General features: G+C 40.2%; 1 long non-coding RNA gene across 1 annotated transcript in view; it reads left to right on the forward strand.

The window, feature by feature from the left end:
• Positions 1 to 266: 266 nt before the first annotated feature.
• The window catches only part of LOC120909106, an 86,989-nt gene continuing 64,786 nt past the window's right edge, over positions 267 to 22,469 (forward strand). The window contains exons 1-2 of the long non-coding RNA XR_005741226.1: positions 267 to 2,251; positions 3,719 to 3,754. This is a non-coding gene — a long non-coding RNA (uncharacterized LOC120909106). The remainder of the gene's footprint in view (positions 2,252 to 3,718; positions 3,755 to 22,469) is intronic.

The raw sequence follows: 22,469 nt of genomic DNA on the forward strand, positions 1-22,469 counted from the left end.
AAAGCAAAACAAAAAAAAATGGGAATGTTTAACACGTTCAGCAGAACACTAGTGTACCAAGACTTGGAATATATCTCTATAAATCCCAATTTATCCTCTTTCCAGTTAAATACACACAGTGGACAGGTTAATGAGGATGCCACCTCCCTGTGAGAAGTAAAATGCATTAAAATGTGTATCCAGCTGACCTATCCTGGGGTTTGACGTCAGGACGCAGCACTGCGTGTAGGCAAGTAGGAGAAACTTTCCAAAATGGATGTGCAGATTATCCCAGTGAGGTATGGAGAGCTGGCTTTGGGAGTTCGTATAGGGAGACTGGCTAAAGGGCAGGGAGTCAAGAAGCCTGCCCTTCCAGGGCTTGGGGGGGTGGTACATGTGGGTGGGAGAGGGTTAATAGGACTCAGCTTGTAGATCTCCTGTGTGGATGAGCTGTCAGTCCACTGCTCGCGTCCTCCAGCATCCTATCGAACTGGCAGCATCGTGCAGAACCCCATTGCTTAGACAGCATCTCATTCAACGCCAGCATCCTTTTCACCGCATCGTACATTCATCGAGCATCCCTCATACATAGCATCTTTTCTCTACATTTACGTACTCCATTCTTATCTATGTCAACATCTCTCAGACCGCATTTTACACACAGCCATCACTGCACACCACACACCAACACGCAGCTCACTGCATTTACCACACTGCCAATAGCACTTCCATTTCCCGATTATTCTAGCACACGATGCCCTAGAAGAGAATTAGGAACTGCATGGTCCTCGCTGCACATGTAATGCTTTTCTCCTGGTATACTGCCAGCACCAAACTCATGGCATGCAAATGAGCTAACTCATTCATCTCTGCTCGGTCTATGTCTGACAGCTCTTCCAGACCATTCTTACTACCCCAAACAATGATGTTGACAGCCCTCTTGTATTTCCCTATCCCTATGCAGTGCTGGATTCTCTCTCACAATATTTACATAATTCTCTGTTTTGTCATGGCCATGCACTGTCAGCATTTTACTACCAACATCTTAAAGCACTCTCAAGTCATTGCTTCATTTTTGACCTGTCAGTACTCTTCCAACACCTCACCTATATCCTCAATGCAATCTCAGCATCTCACTGCCCCACCCCCACCGCACACACTGCACTGTGCAATCCCAACATGTCACAAGAATTCCAGTACCCCACAGCACCTTACTGCTCTGTTTCTCTGCATTCACAGCACCTTCTTACACACCTTGCATCTCGCCTTTGTAACATGACATCTGACTGCATTGGCAACATCTCACTTTATTCCCAACATCTGACAACACCTGCTTCCTCAGCACCTTGGTCTTCTCCTCTGGACTTTTATCTTACAACTGTCTTCTCTGAACAGGAGCCATGGAGCAGAACTATCTGACCCTGGAGATAGACCTCGAGGAGGGTCACAGCATCCTCTGCTAAGATCTCATCTAATTCCTTATGGATGCAGGTCATTCTTGCCAATACCACAAGCACTCCTTCTGTTCTGCTGTTTTCGCCTTCATCCAGCTTGAAATAATGCCAGACTGGAATTTGTAGGATCGGTTGTTTTTTCTCAGAGCATCTTCTTTTTTATAAGCCACTCCATAACAGAGGATGAGTGGTAAAATGAAGGAGGAACTTGTATCTGCGCTGCTGAAGTCCACACTATCTCCAAGTTTAATGGATGTTCTTAGATGTTCGTGGCTGCTACAGCTACTGCTAATATTGTTATTGCGCTCTCGTTCTGTCTCCCGGAGTTAAATGGGATCTCATAAGTTATTCTTATGCTGTTGAGTGGGGGGTAACTAAAAGGCGTGAATAAAAAGCAAAATAGATCATGCAGAGCCCACACAATAGATATCAATGCACTCTGGACAATGAATGGGAACCTCTCTTAGGATTTCTACACACGTCTGCAACAGCTTGGACTGAATCTGACCGGCACGATTGAATCCCAGACATCTCTTGTGTGAACCGTGAGAAAATAAGTGCAAGACATCAAATTATTACAACTAAGTTAACAGAGGGGCCTGTCTCCCTCCCCCCTCAGAGATTCTCCCTATGTACCAGACTGGGTACCAGCTCACTCATCTCCAGCCTATACAAAGGATATGTCTAAGCCTGGAACACACAGACAAGCATGTGCTTGGACTTTTATCATCTTCCAAGAAATCGTTTTCTGCTGATATTTTTTTAATGGTCCTTATCCACAACAACAAATGATAGCACCTTGAAGCCTGTGTTTGCAAGTAAGTGTTAGAATATATGTCCTTTTTTTTTTATTTGCCTTCCTATCTAACTTGTTTTTGGAGCTAGGTGTAATTTTCACCTTAGCTTCTGTTCAACTAAAATACCCAAATTTCTCCTTTAGTTAATCTGGATTAATGCAATGAATTAATGCAACTAATTTTATAAATATATATATATATATATATATATATATATATACACACACACACATGTATACACACGCAAAAGTATATATTTTTTTACTATCTTGTCGCCTTGCACTGACTATATGTTTCCACCCACTGTTTATTTTTGGGGTCTTGCCTCTACACTAATGATCCATTCTTCCCATTATTGGAAGACAAACTTCATAATAAAACGTTTACAATGCAAGACAAACAGTTGTGGGATTGTTGTGAAGCCTGGGAAAATGCCCTGAGTACCGTAGAGTCCAGCCTATTCATTGCAGACCCTCTGCCTCAAGAGACCTCTCACCCCTCAGACATCATTGTCATGCTAATTGGACAAACTGAACTTGATTTTGAATCCCCCTCTCTATTTAGGCTGATTTTTTTTTTTTTTTTGGTCTGTGGGAAAAAAAAAACGAAGAACCTACAGTGTGAAATTAATTAATGAGGCCTTGCTTAAAACAGGGAAAACAAAGGATGTGTTTTTTAGACTTAACTTTTTAAAGCCTAACAATAACACTTATTTATAATCTCTGAATTTACTTAATTGGGTGTCTGCAGTAAGTACAGCTTTTATTTACATTTATTATATCAAAGGGTTTTTGCGCTTTAAGATTTACTTCTATTTAAATGCACATTTATATACATCATTTTTTGAAGAAGCAGGTAAATATTCAGTTAACCATCTGCTACATAAAGAGTTTGCAAATGTGACTAAGCAAAATGACTTAAGTAATTACATTCAAAAGGCATATTAGTAAAAGCCACTACTTCTTCTTTAATATTTTATTTAGCATAATAACATACAGTAAGTGAACATATGATTTTATGATTTTTTATATATAATCTCACACACCTTACCCTTCTATTTATAAATACATACCAACGCAATTAAAGAGATAAGGCATTAGAAAATTGTTAGATCTAGATATATAGATAATGTAGCACGTTTCAGCTGTTATACTACAGAAGGATGAAAAGTATGTGACAATTTATAGGGCCTAAATAATGCATGCAGTGTTGGGGAAATGAAATTATCCACATCACTACTTAAAAAAACAATTGTATACGTTTGAGGATCAGAAAAAACATCCCTGCTACATTCACGCATTAATGTAGCATGTTTTGCTTATCAATGGAATGTTTATTTAATACGATTTTCAGATATAGTAATAGACAAATGTGTTGGTGTGTTTGGTGGATTTTAATGTGTTATACTATTAATGATTAATTTTTCTATAGTTGTCCCTGTAATTTTATATTAACAAACAGTTTTACATTTGGTCTGATTTCTCCTAGGTTAAGAGCACAGGGACATTTCCTGATCCACATACGGTAAGGCTTGATTCTGAGTTCAGATGTTCTTCGATGTTGTGCAGGTGTGGTTCTTGTTCCTGTATGTCTTATTGCTGACTTGCACATTTATGGAACACTCATTTGTTTCTGTATTCATATTATAGTGTAGTATCCAATATATTTTAGTTGGTATATCCACAAGACATGCCTATGTATACAGTGTATTGTATGATCACAGAGGTGGACATAATTTTACCAAAAAATGTTTCTTTATATATTTCCTTTTGATAATTTCTTGTTGTAATGGCATATAGTTTAGGCTGATAGCATTAAGAGAGTAAGTGACTTTAATTGACATATTCAACTGCAATATAGGCACTTAGACACACAACTATCTTTACCAGCTATATTATTATACGTACAATAGAATTATTGTATATCCATTCATCTATGTTGTAAGGACAGTAGAGGAGTATGAATATCCTATAGGAAGCATATGCATGGTATTAAATTGACTACAGTTTCCTTGAAACATCCACGTGTATACATGGGAATGTTTTTGACTGTTTTTTTTGTCGCCATATTCTTGTTCATTCTGCCTACAATTAATCCTGCGAGTTAAGATGAACTGCTTTGCGGCAAAATGCTAATTTTCCAACAACGGTTCATCAAATCCCATGATTTTAAGGAAACGTCAGCTCTAATTTGCTTTTCTAAAACCTTAGCGTACATGATACTACACATCATAGATAGGCCTTCTATTGAATATAGATATAAATATATATATACATACACAAACACACATTATGTACAAAAATTAGATACAAATGATTGTTTGTGTGTGTCTGTTTACTGGTTTAGCGTATAGAAACGGTGGAAGGTGTGTTTTTACTTTTTTAAAATGGCCACCCTTGTTCCACCTAATATTTTTTCATTCACTGGATTCCCCATTTCTGTTACACATCTAAAACGGTTCTGTTCAAGAAAGATGAAAGGTAGGGGTGGTGTGTGTGTTTGTGGTGGTGGTGGGGGGGGGGGGGGTTACAGTGTGTTAATTACCAAAATAATCATGTTTGCAACATGCTGCCTTCATTAGTAGATAAGAAAATACGTTAGAGGAATTCAGTTACCAACAGTCATATCATATGTTCACGTACTATGGATGGAATATCACCTTTACAATCCTCAAGCGATGGTTGTTAGCCATTGTCAATGATGATATTTCTGATACAGTGCTTGTTCATAAAAGGTATATATAATGTATGTTTTTTTAGCCAGTTCTAAACTCTATCTGGCTACGGTCGTCCTATTACCAAGGTGATGTAAAGACCAATGGTGTACAGTAACCCATGGTAACCAATCAGGTTTTATCTTTGGTTTAGATCAGTCTGAGTATCAAAAATATTGCTGATTGGTTGCTGGGTAACCGCACTTTGCATATTGCTCTTTGCCTTATGAAATAAAAGCTAAGATGTGTATGCGCAAAACATTCCAAGATCATTGGGTGTACTGACTGATTTTCTGAAAGGTGGAGTTAAGTCTTGAGTAGACCTCAATTTTCTGCTCAGCATTGTACAGTCTTGATGTTTCTCTCTCTGTCTAATTTTCTTGACTTGGTAGTATGTTCTATTTAAAAAAATACTAGGCAATAAATAGATAGATAGATAGATAGATAGATAGATAGATAGATAGATAGATAGATAGATAGAAAGATAGAAAGATATTGGGTAAAATAGTAGGCCATTCAAGCTGTATTGCCAGCTTCTAGATTAATCATTGAGCCTTCTGGTATGTTAGAATATTTACAACCTGTTATTCACAATTATGCATATCACTAAATGGGTATAACTATTCCCATTGTAAGTTACATAGATTACTTCTGGTTAAGTACTTGCAAAAATAGTCCTGATTCAAAGTAAAACAAAATAATAGCAATAAATAATCTGAAATCAAATTATAGTATATATGAATAATTAAATACAATAAATACAAGACGTACATTGTAATCTCTTCATGGCATTTTTCAAACTCAGAGATTCTGGGTATTATGGGATGTAATTTCTGTATAATGTCCATTGGTAGGGATAAGGGTTCTTTGGGAATCTTGCATACTCTCATTAGGTTGTTTTTTATTCTTTTTTTTTTTTAAATGCTTAATATGGTTCCTGGTTCATCTACTAACAACGATGAGTGATATACGGTGTAATTAAATTCATCACTTGGCCATATTTAGTGCTGCCCTCTCTGTCTATATTACATGTTTATTTTCTTCCACAGAGCTGGAAAGAAGGTGGCCTATACACCAGCTCAAAAATGTATTATTTTTACTCAGCTCACCTCAGCAGAGAAGGGAATACATTTTTTCACATGCCCAGCCTGATTGCTTTTATGGGAATAACAGAGATCTACACAACACACAAAACACATAAGAGCAGAGCCAGTGGAGATTCCCATTTAGGGTTCTGACTTTGTGTTTAATGTAAATACCGTTTCCTACAAATAATTAAAGTTACCAGAGTAATGTTTGAAGAGGTACAGCAATTGCTCATTTCAAATTATATATTTTAAGTGCAACCAGCTATAATTTTTTTTTTTTACCTTCAGTTAAAGGGACACTAAAGGAATTTTTTTTTACTTACTGCAATCCTGGTTTCATGTCCTCATTGTTAGTTTTTGCTCTGATGTTGCTGTAATTCTTCTCTGTTCTGGACACTTCCTTGGTTGTCTGTTTCCTGATGACCACAGTACTGGGAGATTCTAGTTTCATTTTCCAAACCATCACTGCTCTATGGCTCTGTACATGCACAGAGGCAGGATAACATGCAAAAACTAAACTAGATGCAAAAACGAAACTAGAGGTACATTATATGATTGATTTTTATCTATTTTTAATCAATTTTAAAAGGAATCAGTTAACTATTATGTATCTATACCCTGTAAACAGTCATTTCAGAAAAAAAAAAAATATTCCTTTACAACTCCTTTAAGTTGTCTATTGAAATGCATCCAAGTGGCTCCTTGTTCTTGACAATATTTCTATGGTTACATTGACACAGTTCCTCTATTCCTTGTGATTTTGCTGTTAGGCAACTAAAAAAACATATTTCAGCTATTGAAAAATCCTAAGGACAAATTGAGTTCTTTCATTAGGACCACTTTGTTAAGTAGTGATGAGCTGAATGTGCCCATTTGGTTTGAGGGACAATTGATGAACAATTGAATACAAATTCAGAAATTGCAAACATTCCCTGAACCTTATTAAAGTCCTGCAAATATATTTTTCCCATTTTCAAGGAAATTAGCAAAGGGATTGTCAAACAAAGGGCATGGAAAGCTGGGCACGTGCTGCAGTCAGCATGAAGAGGGTACCTTGACAGGAGGATGATCCTTGTATAGCACCTTGTCCTAAAGTTGCTTCAATGCTGAAATTCACACTGGGAATGTAAACAAAGGGGGAAGTTGGCTGTTGTAATCAACCAAATATGGCCCACTGTTTAAATTTAGATTATTGGGACCGAGGATGCATTATTGGCTGCTAGGCTTCCGGTGGCCACAGGCATCCTATCCACCACAGCCCTAAGTAGGAGGCTGTCTTTAATTATTGTACTATCACTAATGAATGACTTCCTGCACAGCAAGAGGTTTGCTGCAGTGTGTGGGCAAACAGACCATTTAGTTCACTCATTTGCTGAAGCACAAAATGCTAGCCGCCAATATGGTGTTTTTATGTAATCCAGGTTACTGCCATCTTTCAATTTGGGATCAAGTTGAGTTAAAAAATGAGACGCTAATCGGAAGAGGGAAACTTGGATCACATTTAAAAAAGTGCTTTACGACTCACTTTCTATAAGGGGTCAATAAGTTTTGGTAAGCCTCCTTTTCCACATAAAGGGCATGTGATGAAAAGTACTCAACGTTAAAGACTTTTAGGAATGCATTATAAATAAACAGACTTTCACTGCAAAAATATTTTGGACTTAAAAAGATATTATTTGGTCTTGAACCTTTATTTTGTTTGTATAGGAAGTGTTAAAAGTAAACAAAAACTGCGCTGGTCACTGGATGGTTGGGAGTTATAATCACTAGGGGGTGTTGTTTCATCAGCTATCGGGGGAATTCTCGTGGATAAGTTTCAGGGTGAACCTTGTAATGCCCCAAACTCAAACCTCATCCCTACGGTTAAAGGGCAATTTACATTATTACAAATAACAAATTGACTTTTTTAATGCAAGCAGAGTAAATACCGGAGTTTATCTTTTTACCAGTTTGCTGTACAGCAGAGATCTAACTCAGAGATGGAAGCACCACAAGGAGACAGTCCTTGTTGAGTACTAGGATCAGGAGAGTAACAAAATATACAACACAGCTAAATAGACTTGTCCACAAATCTAATCTGCAATGGCAATATGATGGCCGTTTTGTCACAGCCAGGTAGAAAGTATTGTAGCATAGGTGTTAAGTAATAGTTGGTTGTTACAGTTACTTATCAGTGCTTCATACATGTATATAATCTGCCTTGTAACTAAAATTTGTGTCCCGAGATTGCCCATTCCAGTAGAAGAAGGCCAATATTTTTTTTATTTCTAACTATTGTCAGTAAATATTTCAGTTTTTTTGTCTGATGCACAAGGTATAATTGCTTTACACTAGATTTAGCTTTCAGCTTTAAAGCTGAACTTTGGACACAAGAATCTTAATTTAAATATATTCCTCAACAGTAACAACAGATCAACTTTTTGGTGCAACAAATGCCCTTGCAATGCAAACCCAAGGTAAAAGAAGCAGTGACATCTCCATTATGCTGTACATAGCCTCTGTAGAGAGAGCAGCAGTGATTGGTCTTTGTTACAGGACCCACCTGCACAGAGACAAGCTTTTTCATATATATATCTGGAAAAAATACACAAAGCACACCAAGACTCAAGTAAGAGTACAAATGCCTATTGTGTTTAGACAATAATTACTTAGCCCAGAGTTTAGCTTTAAAGTGATTGTAAGGCTTAGTTTTTTTTTTTTAAATAACAAACATGTCATACTTACCTCCACTGTGCAGTTTATTTTGCACAGAGATGCCCCGATCCTTGACTTCTGGGGTCCCCTGTTGGTGCTGGTAGCTCCTCCCCGCATCGTATAACCCATTAGGAGAAGTGCTCTCTCAGGGGGTTACCTTGTGGGCGTGCTCCTGAGTCTAGCATTTGCACCCATAGACGCAGAATGCCAGCCTTGGCCCAGCGCCCGCATCATTGGTGCTGCTATCAATCTATCCAATCAAGAGATGAGATAACAGGCAGAGGGGAAAATGGTGTCTCCGGTGTGGGAATTACAGGACTCATCTGAGTAAAACGGGGGGGATGGGGGGGCGGTCAGTGACAGAAGTTTTTTGACCTTAATACATAGGATGCATTAAGGTGAAAAAACATGAGAGTTTACAACCCCTTTAAGATAACACTAGATATGCAGAACAGCCGACATGCTGTGATGAGACTTACTACCACAAAGGTAGGAAGGTGTTGTCATTCAGTCTTGTGCTCTCTTTACAGATATTCAATGAGATTTGACATGTTTAGCATTTTATTTTTGAATTTAGAATTTGGAGTGGATAGGGTTGTTAGTGCTTGTTACGAACACACTAAAATGTATATTTTATACATTTTGATGCACTGCCACTGACTTTGATGGGCCTCCCAACTCACTAATACATAGAAAATAATGGATTTCTTATACCAATAAATTAGCTGTTATAGTGGTGCTTTTCGGCCACTAGCGGGCGCTTTGAACCCCACTAGAAGCCGAGGAAAGGGTTAAAACTGCTGGAGCACTCTGCAGGTGCTTCAGCAGCGCTGCCCATTGATTTCTTTGGCAGGGGTGGTTAAAAAGCGGTGTATACACCACTCCCGCACCTCCCCAAAGATGCTGCTTGCAGGACTTTTTCGGTCCTGCAAGCGCACCGCCCCAGTGTGAAAGCACTTGGGCTTTCACACTGGGGAGGCATAAGAGGCGCTTTTCAGGCAGTTTAAAGGCGCTATTTTTAGAGCTGAAATGCGCCATCAGTGTGAAAGGGGACTAAACAAACTGAAACTGATGTTAACAGTGGTGAAGGTGGTGATGTAAATAGATACCACTGCATCAAGGTTGTATGAAAATCCCCTCATCTGGAAGTCTAGGTGTCAACCAAAGGCAGCCCAGCGCCCTATGAACTCATTTCACTCAAGCCCATATTAGGGAAACATGTTAGGGGGAGGCAGTGTTGCCAACCCCCCGAAGTGAAATTTACTGTCAGAATGACAAAATTTACAAACGGCACCAATTGTTTACTGGCAAAAAAGCATGAAATTTACTGGCAGATCCACATTTTTTACTGGCACTGCAAAAAATTACCTAAAATTACTGTTTTTAGTGCTAAACAGTGCAAATATCAATATTTGAACTATAAACACATATCTAATGCTATTATCAATGTGTTTAAGTTAAACAAAAGTAAAAAAACATATTTCTCAATTTACATGAAGGTTGGGCTGCTTAACCCAGCCAGCACAGAGTTCCCTCTTACATCAGAGTCTGCAGGATGCCCCCTTACAGTGCAAGGGAACTCTTATGTAAAGGTGAACGCTGCAGATCATGATGTAAGGTGAACTCTGATGTGGGGAGAGGGGCTCTGGTGAATAGAGACCACCTTCCGCAGAGTGAATACATTAAGGTAAGGGAGGGTTACTAATATAGGGGGGAACCTTTATATCAGTGCCCCCTTGCATTATTGTATTCACTCTCCTCCTTAGATCAGTGACCCCCCCTCAGACTGGCCTGGCAGGACTGTCACTGACCTCCTCTTAGGTGCACCGTGCGTGGGCTCAGTCTGACGGCTCCAGCTTGGCGGCTCTGATCTCCTCTCCACAGTCCACACGTCTGATTCTTCCTGTAACCCCCATCCCGGGGCTCCCACTTTTGACTCCTTTCTAGGATCCCCTCAGAGACTGCAGACATGATATGGTCAGAGGCTGTTGATATACTGCAGGAGGGGTACAGAGGTTGCGGACATACTGCAGGATGGGGACAGAGGCTGCGGACATGACACAGGAGGGGGACAGAGGCTGCGGACATGACACAGGAAGGCGACAGAGGCTGCGGACATGACACAGGAAGGGGACAGAGGCTGCGGACTTGACACAGGAGGGGGACAGAGGCTGCGGACATGACACAGGAGGGGGACAGAGGCTGCGGACAGGACACAGGAGGGGGACAGAGGCTGCGGACATGACACAGGAGGGGGACAGAGGCTGGGACATGACACAGGAAGGCGACAGAGGCTGCGGACATGACACAGGAGGGGGACAGAGGCTGCAGACATGACACAGGAAGGGGACAGAGGCTGGGGACTTGACACAGGAGGGGGACAGAGGCTGCGGACATGACACAGGAGGGGGACAGAGGCTGCGGACATGACACAGGAGGGGGACAGAGGCTGCAAATATAATGGTGTCCTCCTCATCCCCTCACAGTAGCCTCCTTCTTCTGTCCACCATCATATTACTTCTCCATATCATCAGTATGCTGTGTCCTCCTCCTGTGCCCCTTTCACCTCTCCACAGGTCAGGGCAGATCTGACCTGTGGAGAGGTGAAAGGGGCACAGGAGGAGGACAGTGCATACTGATGATGTGGAGATATGATGATGGACAGAGCACATCAGTCTCTGTCCCTCCCCTGCATGCCAGTGGCACAGCTTCACCCTCCAGGCTCCCAGTGATGTCCTCCTCTCACTTGATATCCCCCCAGTTGTACTCTCCTCCTCCTCCTCCTCACCCATGCTCGGCCGAGTCCTCAAGTGCACTGCATGAGCCACCGAATAGCAGCGACCGCCATAGTGTCCCAAGTGCCGAGTCTCGATCTATTCAAAAATGTCGCCGAGCGGCAACATTACGTTACTGTGCATGCGCCGCCCGGCCGAACGCATACAAGCTTTCCTGAACCCAGCCGGCTTCGGAACGGCGCATGCGCAGTTGCATTGTCGGCTCGCGGCCATCTTTTTTACAGGCACCCGATGCCCATAACGGACAGCCCGAAAATGGGTTAAATTTACGAGCTGTCCGTGAATAGACGTACGGTTGGCAACACTGGGGGGAGGGTGGTTCTAGGTGGTTCTTGTGTGCTTTGTCAGGGTCTAATAAAGCTGAGTGTGATCTGATGTCATTGGTTTGTAATATCCTATTTTCCTAACAGTGAAGATGTTGTTACAAAGACACTGGGGCTAACTTATTTATTTATTCATTTATTTACCATAACCTGATCAAGTGTTTGAAATGCGTGCAGGCCAGGGTCAAAACTACTCCTTTAGTAAATCACCTGTTTACTTTAAAGCATATCTATAGTAATAATTTTAAACAATATATTAATGTCTTCATCATATTAAAATTTTTAGTATTTTCAATTATTTCCAGCCTACTCATAATAATCTGAACAGTCTTGAAGTTTGTAAACTTACTTTGTGAAGATCCCCACACATTATTTCCTCCTTGAATTCTATGACATATATATTCTGTGAATATGGCATTGCTGTGTCACACATTTCACAGAGCCTGCCTTGTGAACTACAGAGGTGCTGAGTGGAGGAGTTTCAGGAGGCAGAGTCAGTTCAGAGTTGAAGTCAATACAGGAATCGCTGTTTGCAAGCAGCAAGTTACCATGGGATGTATAGTCCTTAGAAACTGAAATTAAAGAGCAGAGGAGAAGCTGCAAAGCATACAGGGAATCCAGAAAGTTGTGGAAAGAGATGGGCAGACAGACAGAACTCACATATTGAAAGGAGATTTTTCAAGTTAGCTTACATTGGATTGTCAATGATAACTATTGTTTGTATTATTATTATTACAATGCCAGTGTTATAAATTGAAAATGTATGCTTTGGCCATATAACTCTTTAAACTTCCCTTATATGCATAAAGAACATATCTTGTGACAAATTATAGTGCAATATTGACAGGAGTCACTATTAATCTATTTGCATATGTTGAAATGTTCATCATTGTAGTGGTGTTTATTTAAAGTGGTTATAAAGCCTAAACATTGTTTCCCTTAATGCAAGGAATGCATTAAGGAAAACAATGTTTGGGTAACAGTATCACCAATCAAAGTCAGTGACGAGGGAGCAAGTCCCACTGTCTGCGTCTATAGATGCAGACAGTGGGGCTCGGGAGTGGGCCCATATGAATGCCTGCATGGGCGGATTTTTATATGGGGGCACTTACCAAAGAGGAGGAGCCAGGAGTGCCCGGAGGAGCAAATGCACACAGCAGGTTAGTATAAACCTGTTTGTTATATAAAAAAAAAAAGCACTTACAATTACTGTAAAAAAATGAGTAGATACGTAGTTGGCAAACAGGGATTTTTATGGCAGAAATCAAAGTAGCTTATTCTTTGCATATTACTATATATTTTTTTAATTACATCTTCATACAGGGGCCCTTAAATGATAGGATTAAATTAGGATATGTGATGTACAATCAGTCCTCATCCTTTAAAACAAATGGACAATAACTTTTTAGTTACTGCTCATAATAACCAGTCAAATGTAAGCTTTATTCCAAACATGACTTGTAAATAAGGAAACAAGGTCTGACTTGTTATCTTATTTCCTTAAAAATTATAATAGACCAGATTGTTTTGCTTATGTATAAATATATCACATTTCTTTGCATTTATTGATTGAGGTGGAATTGTGCCATAGTTGGAAAGGTTCAGTCATACAACAATTGAGTGCCATCAAGTGGCAAAAGGCAGTCAACACATGCTGGACTCCTTATCTTGCAGAGGGAATGCTATTGCCAACAAAATGTCACCAAAATCAAATGAATTACTTGAAAAAAGCAAAAGATGGGTATTTGGACTAATACAGTTACAATTAATTTAAAGAAATACATGAGTCATTATAGACCTCTAATAATTATATATTTTTAGACTTAAAGTTTATGTGAACCTAGCCCATTTAAAATAGAAATAATAGCAACACAAGGCAAAATATGTGTGTATAATATATACAATATAGAATATCTTTATTTTTCCTTTTTTTATAAGTGGTCACATCACCTCTGTTCTCAGCTACACAATAGGTTTTGGAGAGGTGGGGGTGGAGACTGCAGTGGGTGGGGGGATGTCAGCAGGAGGCAGAGAAACTGCAATACACTGATCATGTGTGTCAGCACAAGTCTGACCACTGGTGTAAGGGAAGGCTATGCTCCCAAGTAGAGTGCAAACAAGCTGGGATGTGCTTCCATGCGTTGGTGTGGTCAGTTTGAAATATGAAAGCAGGGGGACTGGCAGGATCACCAAGTATTTCACACAATACAAAGAGAACAGGATTTTTTTTAATACAAGTACATGGTTCCACTGACAAATATCAGAAGTATGAAATGTTGGGGTAACATATACTTAAATATGAGAAATTTAGTATGGCACACACAGCAAAGCAAAGCTTTAACCCAGACGCTGACCACGTTCCTGTAGTATAAAGTGGCATAAAGTACATGTTGCAACCTTCATCACCATCCTGAGACAAAGCGCGGATGTGAAAAGTCCCTGAAATGTAAAATTAAGTATAGTGCCAAAGGCATCAGAGACAAGTATATATGAGAGTAACAAATGTGAGTGAATAACATCTAGACCAGGGATATGCAATTAGCGGACCTCCAGCTGTTGCAAAACTACAAGTCCCATCATGCCTCTGACTCTGGGTGTCATGCTTGTGGCTGTCAGAGTCTTGCTATGCCTAATGGGACTTGTAGTTCTGCAACAGCTGGAGGTCCGCTAATTGCATATCCCTGATCTAGTTGCTTAGCACTGCAGGTTGTGTATAGCGAGGAATGGTTCAAATTAAAGGGAAACCCTGTCTTACCTTGTCCATATGGCTGGGCCTGTTAAGGGTCCAGGTTGCACCCATTAGGGATGGTCCCGATGTTCGAATCAAACAAAAGTTTAACTCGAACATCGGGTGTTCATTTGTTCGCAGACAAATGAAACATATGGAGCATTCGCGGCAAATTTGAGCACCGCCGAGCACCCCATAATGCAGTGCGAGTTCACAGTGCATTGACGGCTGCTGATTGCCCAAAGCATGCACCTGACCTTCATGCTTTGGCCAATCACAGTGCAATCTCCTGTGAGAACCATGTTTTTTTGTCATTAACAAGTGTTACACATTATATTTTTAAAGGAAGTGGTGTTGTATTATGGGATTTCATTGCACTTCTTTGTAATTTGTAAAACAAAAAAGACGTATTGCTTTATTTGAAAGCACCTGTGTAATGTTTATCTATCAGTTCCAAGCTTTTTCAACTGTTGTCAGCTATACACCAGTACAGTGGTGGATACATACTTTGTTAAATAGCAGGATCTGTAACCTGATATGCTGGTTTTGCCTGAATATAATTATTGGCAGAGTGCATGAACCAGTCATAGATGTGTTTGGGTGCCAGTTTTTGAGTTTCTAAGTTCAAAAACTGATGTTTTTCCATCCTTTTTTTTTACTATGCATTTAAAACCTTTATTTTACAAACACACATGTAATACATAGCAGCCTTCCAAAGCACTTTAGGCTTACAATTATATAACAATGGAAGCTGTTTCCTTTCAGACTTTCTCTCTCTAAGTGTAACTTGATAAGGCCTCACACCTTTCACACACATGCACACACTAATCTAGTCATGCTCTCAATCTGAATTTTGCTACAGTTTTAATTATGTGTATGTGCATATCTATATGTGTGCATGTGTGTGTTCATGCTGTGTTGGTGCTGTGACGGTGTGTCAAATGTCAAGTGTGAAGCAACCAGATCCATGTAACTGGCTGGTCAGCCAACATTATCAGATAATCACTAACCTGTGTACTGTTTCAATGCAATGTATTTACTCAAGTTCAAAGTAAGGCCTCGTACACACGACCGAGTTTCTCGGCAAAAACTAGCAAGAAACTTGCCGTTGTTTTTTTTTTTTTGCTGAGGAAACCGGTCATGTGTACACTTTTCGACGAGGAAACTGTCGAGGATCTCGTCGAGCCAAAAAGAGAGCATGTCTTCTTTTTCCTCGACGGAAATGGAGAAATTTGGCTCGCCGAGATCCTCGACAGCCTAACAAGGAACTCGAGGAGCAAAACGATGTGTTTCGCCCGTCGAGTTTCTCGGTCGTGTGTACGAGGCTTAAGAGGGAAGAGTACCAGAAGAAGAAAATTGCTGGCCAGAAGTGCAGTCCTGAATAATTTGGATCTACTGTATCCATCAGTAATATTAGATAATTAATCTAATACATATTAAAATTCTATTTTTCAGGATACTTTTCAATAAAGAGAGATAAGCAATCTAACTTTTTCTTACTACACTAAAATGTAACAATCATAACAATTTAGAGTATCATAATAAAGGAGCAAGTGAGATATAACTATTATAGTTACAGTTCATTTAGCTGTATTTATTGAAGTTGAACGCATCTAATTCAGTTAATGTATAGTACAATTATGAATAAAACATAGAAGCAATTCGGTTTTTATTGATGTCCCTGCTGAGAAATTGGGAAAATTTCCCACTTCCTGTCTCAGGCCCCGTACACACGGCCGAGGAACTCGACGTGCCAAACACATCGAGTTCCTCGGCCAGTTCAGCCCTGAAGCCGCCGAGGAGCTCGGCGGGCCGAGAGCTCCCATAGAACAACGAGGAAATAGAGAACATGTTCTCTATTTCCTCGCCGAGGTCCTCGTCGGCTTTCTCGGCGAAATTGTACACACGTCCGGGTTTCTCGGCAGAATTCAGCCAGAAACTCGGTCGGAAGCTGAATTCTGCCGAGGAAACTGGTCGTGTGTACGGGGCTTCAGACACAACAAAAAAAGTGGAAATCTCACCAACGGGGGCGCTGCAGTAAAATTCTCACAAATAAACAATTTGTTTTGCTTGGAGTATCGCTTAAAACAAAAGGTAACAAAAATGCTTATTTTCTGCTGCTGCATGATTGCAATGCCAGCACATTTTTATAAATTAAAACGCTTATAAATCACAGTTCCTAACTGTACAAATTATATTGTTTTGTTTGTTTTGCTTGCATATTATCGGCTGTATGTAGTTATGTTTTTTTTTTCTTTGACATGCAGTCTCTGTGTTGTATTGTTTAATTGAAAAATAATAAGAATCATTTTCAAAATAAAAAAATGCAAGGACTGAGTCACCATTATATAGTTAATATATAAACTTATAGTGAACTTCTTCTTGGCTTATTGCAGATTTTTTTTTCTTTAAATATGGGTTTAGCTTATTTTTTTAACTATTCTCCCAAGTCTTAGGCCTCGTACACACGACCAGTTTCCTCGGCAGAATTCAGCTTCCGACCGAGTTTCTGGCTGAATTCTGCCGAGGAAACTGGCCGTGTGTACACTTTCGGCCGAGGAAGCCGACGAGGAGCTCGGCGAGGAAATAGAGAACATGTTCTCTATTTCCTCGTTGTTCTATGGGAGAACTCGTCCCGCCGAGCTCCTCGGCGGCTTCAGTGCAGAACTGGCCGAGGAACTCGATGTGTTTGGCACGTCGAGTTCCTCGGCCGTGTGTACGAGGCTTTATATGATGTTTTCATGATGTCTTAAAAAAATCTGTTGCACAGTAGTGCCCCTAGGGGGCATATGTGATGCAGATCATGCAAAAACAGCAAGCAGATCAAAATGTCAAAGACATCAGTAGACACTGTAAAAAGTGAGACTATCATCAGCATGCAGTTGTCATGGATATATTTCAACCTTGCATTTCATGATTTTTACATTTAATGATTGAAAAGGCTATGAAAAAAAAAACATTATTTGGTGTAAATTAAATTGGTGTAGAAAAATGGCTAACTCACTAAACACAGAACACATTAAAATAGATGAGTCATATAATAATTAAAGAATCAATTTAAAATAATTACAAATAACTCATACTTAAAGAGATGATGTATATAATAATCAAATAATTCCTTTAAAATATTAGGAATCAATTAACCTACAAAAATGCATGTAAACACAATCACTAAAATCCCTTATATCCCTTTTTAACATGTTAAAATAATTTCAAAAGTCATGTTCAATATTTTTAAACCTCCTTCTTTCATGAAAACAAGCTGGTGATCCTACCATGAATGTCCTTGTTTACACACTTCCTATTGTAAGGTGACAACACTTTGTCACTGTCTCCGACTTGTTCACCTGCATTGTCACTTTGCCATACAGGCTTCCTGTAGAGATCAACAGAGGCTGTGCCAATGCTTGTTGTGCATGCATGTCCCACTGTTATCGCTATCAAGAATCCCACCATGAGAAAGTTATGAAGCAGTTGCTGGAGTGAGTGCATGTAGAGTTATAGACAGGAAGTGGCTGCAGGAGATCAGAAGCAGCGAGATCCAACAAAGGCTAAAAAATGTCAACACAGTATTTTATAGGATAAGAAATTACATTGGTGATATGTTATGATACGTAGTGGTATAGCAAACTGAATGTTATTCAGTTGTAGTAAACGTGTATGAAAACACTAAATCTATTTTTCAGTATGTTTAACTATATGCCCCACTATATACAGTTTTCTTAAGCAAATTATTTATTGTGAATCTTTGGCAAAGGGTCTTACTTGACATTCCTGCCAGTAACAGCACTACCTGTTTCAGACTGACAATGCTAAGCCACTGTAGTAGTGTTGTCAGCCTGCTCTGTATGCTACTTAAAGTGTTTGTAAACCTAAAAAAAAAGATATCCTGTTCCCAATATAGCAGGTTAAACAGCACAGTACATGTGCTGTATAACCTGCCCCTTTGGAAGCTGTAAAAAACCTGGCTGATCCTGCCAGTTTCTGCCCCCCCTGTAAACTGACCATGGTTTATCATGGCTGCTGAACCCTGACACTGAGGCCAGTTTATGTTCCTCTGTCATCTGCAGCTATCTGCAACTCTCCTCTGTGCTCCTCTGTCCTCTCCCCCCCTCCCCTCCCTGCCTGTCAGCTGGAGAGTCTGTGTCTCTGTCTCCGTCCCCCCGCTGCTGTTAGTAACATACTAAAATTTAAAATAAAGTCGCTGCCAGCCACTCTCTTTTAAGCTTCCACCATCCTGCCTCTAAATATCTTTTTGTAAATTATCTTCAGGCTGGTCACATGACTACAGGACGCTTTGATAATCCAGGGCTACAGTGGGAGGAGCCGAGCAGCCAGGACACGTGACTCCTGACTGATGTTAGAGGGAGAGCTTGGCTCCTCCTGTTATAGCCTTAAATCACAGTATTAGAGTGGCCGGCAGTCACGTGAACAGCCTGAAGATACTTCACAAAAAGGTATTTAGAGGCTTCAATTTTAACAAACAATTACTCACTGCAGGATGACCGCTTAAAAAAGGGGGGCTGACAGAAAATCATAACGTAGGGTTACAAACCCTTTAAGTTGGCCATTGGACTGCCTTTCTGAGGTTTCACCTCTTTTCAACTTTGTTCAAGATTTAGCTGGAGGTGGTGTTAAAGTAAAAAAAAAAAAAAGCATACAGTATGTAAACAGTGAATGCATCACACAGGTGAAGTATTGCTGCAAACATCAGTGGGAGCAATAATTCTAGTACCAGACCTCATGTTTAATTCTAAACTGGTACCCTGGAAAGGCCTTTAACCACTTCAATACCGCGACATAGCCATAAGATGGCTACAGCGTGGCTACAGAGTGTCCTCTCAGAACACGCCTCCCGCATGCCCCCGGGGTGTGCATCAGGCAGGCTCTGTGACCGCTGTGTCCTTTGGACACAGCTGATCACAGATCATGATAAGGGGCCAGAGCAGCCCTTTATCATGTGATCAGCTGTATCCAATCACAGTTAATCACATGTAAACAAACTGCCATTTATCAGCTTTCCATTCTATTCACGCACTGTCACAGCCTGCGGACAGTCCAGCAAGTCTGACAGGGCACATGTACATTGATTATCAGGGCACTGATCATCAGTGTCCTGATGATCAGTGCAGCCCCATCATTTCCAATCAGGGCCCATCAGTGTAGCTTATCAGTGCCTATTAGTGCTGTCTATCAGTGCTGCCTCATCAGTGCAACCCTATCAGTTCTAATTAGTGCCACCCCATCTGTGCCCATCAGTGCCTATCAGTGCAGCTTCATCGGTGCCCATAAGTGCACATCAGTGAATATCTGTTCAGCTTCACCATTGCCCATCAGTGCATGCTTCATATGTGCCCATCAGTGCAGTCTCATCAGCACACATCAGTGAAGAAGAAAAATTATGTATTTGCAACATTTTATAACAGAAACTACAGCAAAAAAATTCTCAACATTTTCTTTCTTTTTGTTTGTTTAGCAAAAAATAAAAACCCCAGTGGTGATTAAATTCTACCAAAAGAAAGCTCTATCTTTTTCAAAAAAAAAATATAACGATTTAATTTGGGCACAGTGTTGTATGACCATGCAATTGCCATTGAAAGTGTGACAGCACTGAAAGCTGAAAATTGGCCTGGACAGGAGGGGGTTAAAATGACCAGTATTGAAGTGGTTAAAGCATTGCCTATGGATAACTTCATGTACCGTAGTTTGTCACCATTCCATGGGTGTGCGCAATTTTAAAGTGTGACTTGTTAGGTATCTATTTACTCAACATAACATCATCCTGTAAATGGAAAGCAAAAAAATGAGAACGTCCGACTAGTGACGAAATGCGTCTGGGAGGCTGCGTCAGTGACGTCACCACGCCAAGGAGGAGGGCTCCTTCAAGCCGGCCGGCTTTTGAAATTTCTGCTATATGCTGTTTTAACTTCTGCTTTTTTGTAAGTACATTACTGTTTTTTTATTAAATTGTCTATCCTACGGTATTACGCTATTGCGTCCTTATTTTATCCTCCGATCTATGCATTGGGAGTACTTTGGCTGTCCTGGGTCCGGTGGTGAACCATGTCCGTGGCTGGATTGCAGTACCAGGTTTAAGAGTTTAAGTCTCGGGTCCTGGAGTGAGCTCAGCTGTGTGTGAGACGAGTGTTCCAACCAATAGTCCGGGGATACAAAGGCCGTGGCTGGGCTATAGCCAACTGTGTGGAGAGCTTGCCATCTGGTAAGCGGTTTGTGTTTGCGGTGGAGGGCTGACACCAACTGTATGCATGTCACCTGGTGATTTGGCGTTTTGTTCAACCATTTTTTCCCAATACACCAGCGTATGGAGTCCCCAACTGCATCCTATACAACATCTAACCCTATAAATAACTTTGGAGTATCAAGACATTCCTTTTGGGCTTACCCCCAAATTATTTTACACTGACCTATTGGTACAAGTGTTTGGCGCGGCTTTTTATTTTTTATAACATCATCCTATTTGTTTTCCAGAAAAATCGTGTATTGTCTTGTGTTTGTGTGCACTAAAGTTCATAAAAAAAAATTCTTACCTGAAAATTAGCATTTTAAAATCTGTTGCGCACATTTCGTGTGACAAAAAAAAAGTGCAAATAGCACAATTTTATTGTCTAGGGCCTTTGCCTCAGAAAATATATAGTTTGGTAGTCTAGCAAACAAAATGCTGATTTTTACATGTATGCGAGAAATGTCATAATTGTCCTGGGCAGCAAGAGGTAATGTTACTTTTTTTTTTATTATATTAAGCATGGACAATGCCACTTTAGAAATAGTAAGTACAGTGTCCAGGTATAGAGAGATATCAACATCCCTTGACACACTTGCTGCTGTCAACTGTCAAGAATTTAAAGTTTATGTTTAGTTAAATATGAAAAAACACAAGGGACAGTACTTCAGATATGAAATGTCCCTTGGACTGCTGGCTGTTCTCTTAGTTGAAACCCAAAGCCCTCTTTATGTATTATATATACAGTATTTATGTATTTGTTTAGAAAAATATTTAAAATTGGACCTTTATAAAACACTGGGCCAGATTCACAGAAAAAGTACGCCGGAGTATCTACTGATACTCCGGCGTACTTTCAAATTTGCCGCGTCGTATCTTTATTTGTAATTCACAAAAAAGATACGACGGCTTTTGGCTTAGTACGCCTTCGGATCGTAGGTGTAATTTTCCGGCGGCCGCTGGGTGGAGTTTGCGTCGTTTTCCAGCGTCGGGTATGCAAATTAGCTGTTTACGTCGATCTGCGAAGGTACACACGTTCGTCGCATTCTCTTACGTCGTCGCTAGTCGGTTTTTCCCGTCGCAAACATAAGCCTGCTTTTTCATGGCTTAAATTTAGAAAAGCCATGTTAATGTATGGCCGTCATTCCTAATTTTTTTTTTTGCGTAAGACGTCCGGGAATACGAAACGACGTAACGCACGTCGCCGTTTAAAAAATACGTAGGGGCGCCGTAATTTTGCGCGGGAGCGCGCCTAATTTAAATGACACACGCCCCATTTGAATTAGGCGGGCTTGCGCCGGACGGCTTTAAGTTACACCGCCGTAAGTTTACACGCAAGTGCTTGGTGAATCAGGCACTTGCGCTGAAAACTTGCGGCGGTGTAACGTAAAGACGATACGTTACGCCACCGCAGATCTCTGTGAATCTGGCCCACTGTTTCTAGTTCATCACAAATTAAACTTTTGTGTAATATTTGAATTACATAGCCTAGTATGTAATCTCTTCAGTAAATCACACATATGGGTTCTAAAGGCTTGAGATAATTATGGTTTTTAGTAACACATTATTGTTTGCTTATTATAATACAGTAAGTAAGTGAACACAATTATGTCAGTAATATTGTTCACAATACTTGAGGTCACTTAGAAAAAGTGAA

This window comes from Rana temporaria, chromosome 1, assembly GCF_905171775.1.
Source record: "Rana temporaria chromosome 1, aRanTem1.1, whole genome shotgun sequence".
NCBI lineage: Eukaryota > Metazoa > Chordata > Amphibia > Anura > Ranidae > Rana > Rana temporaria.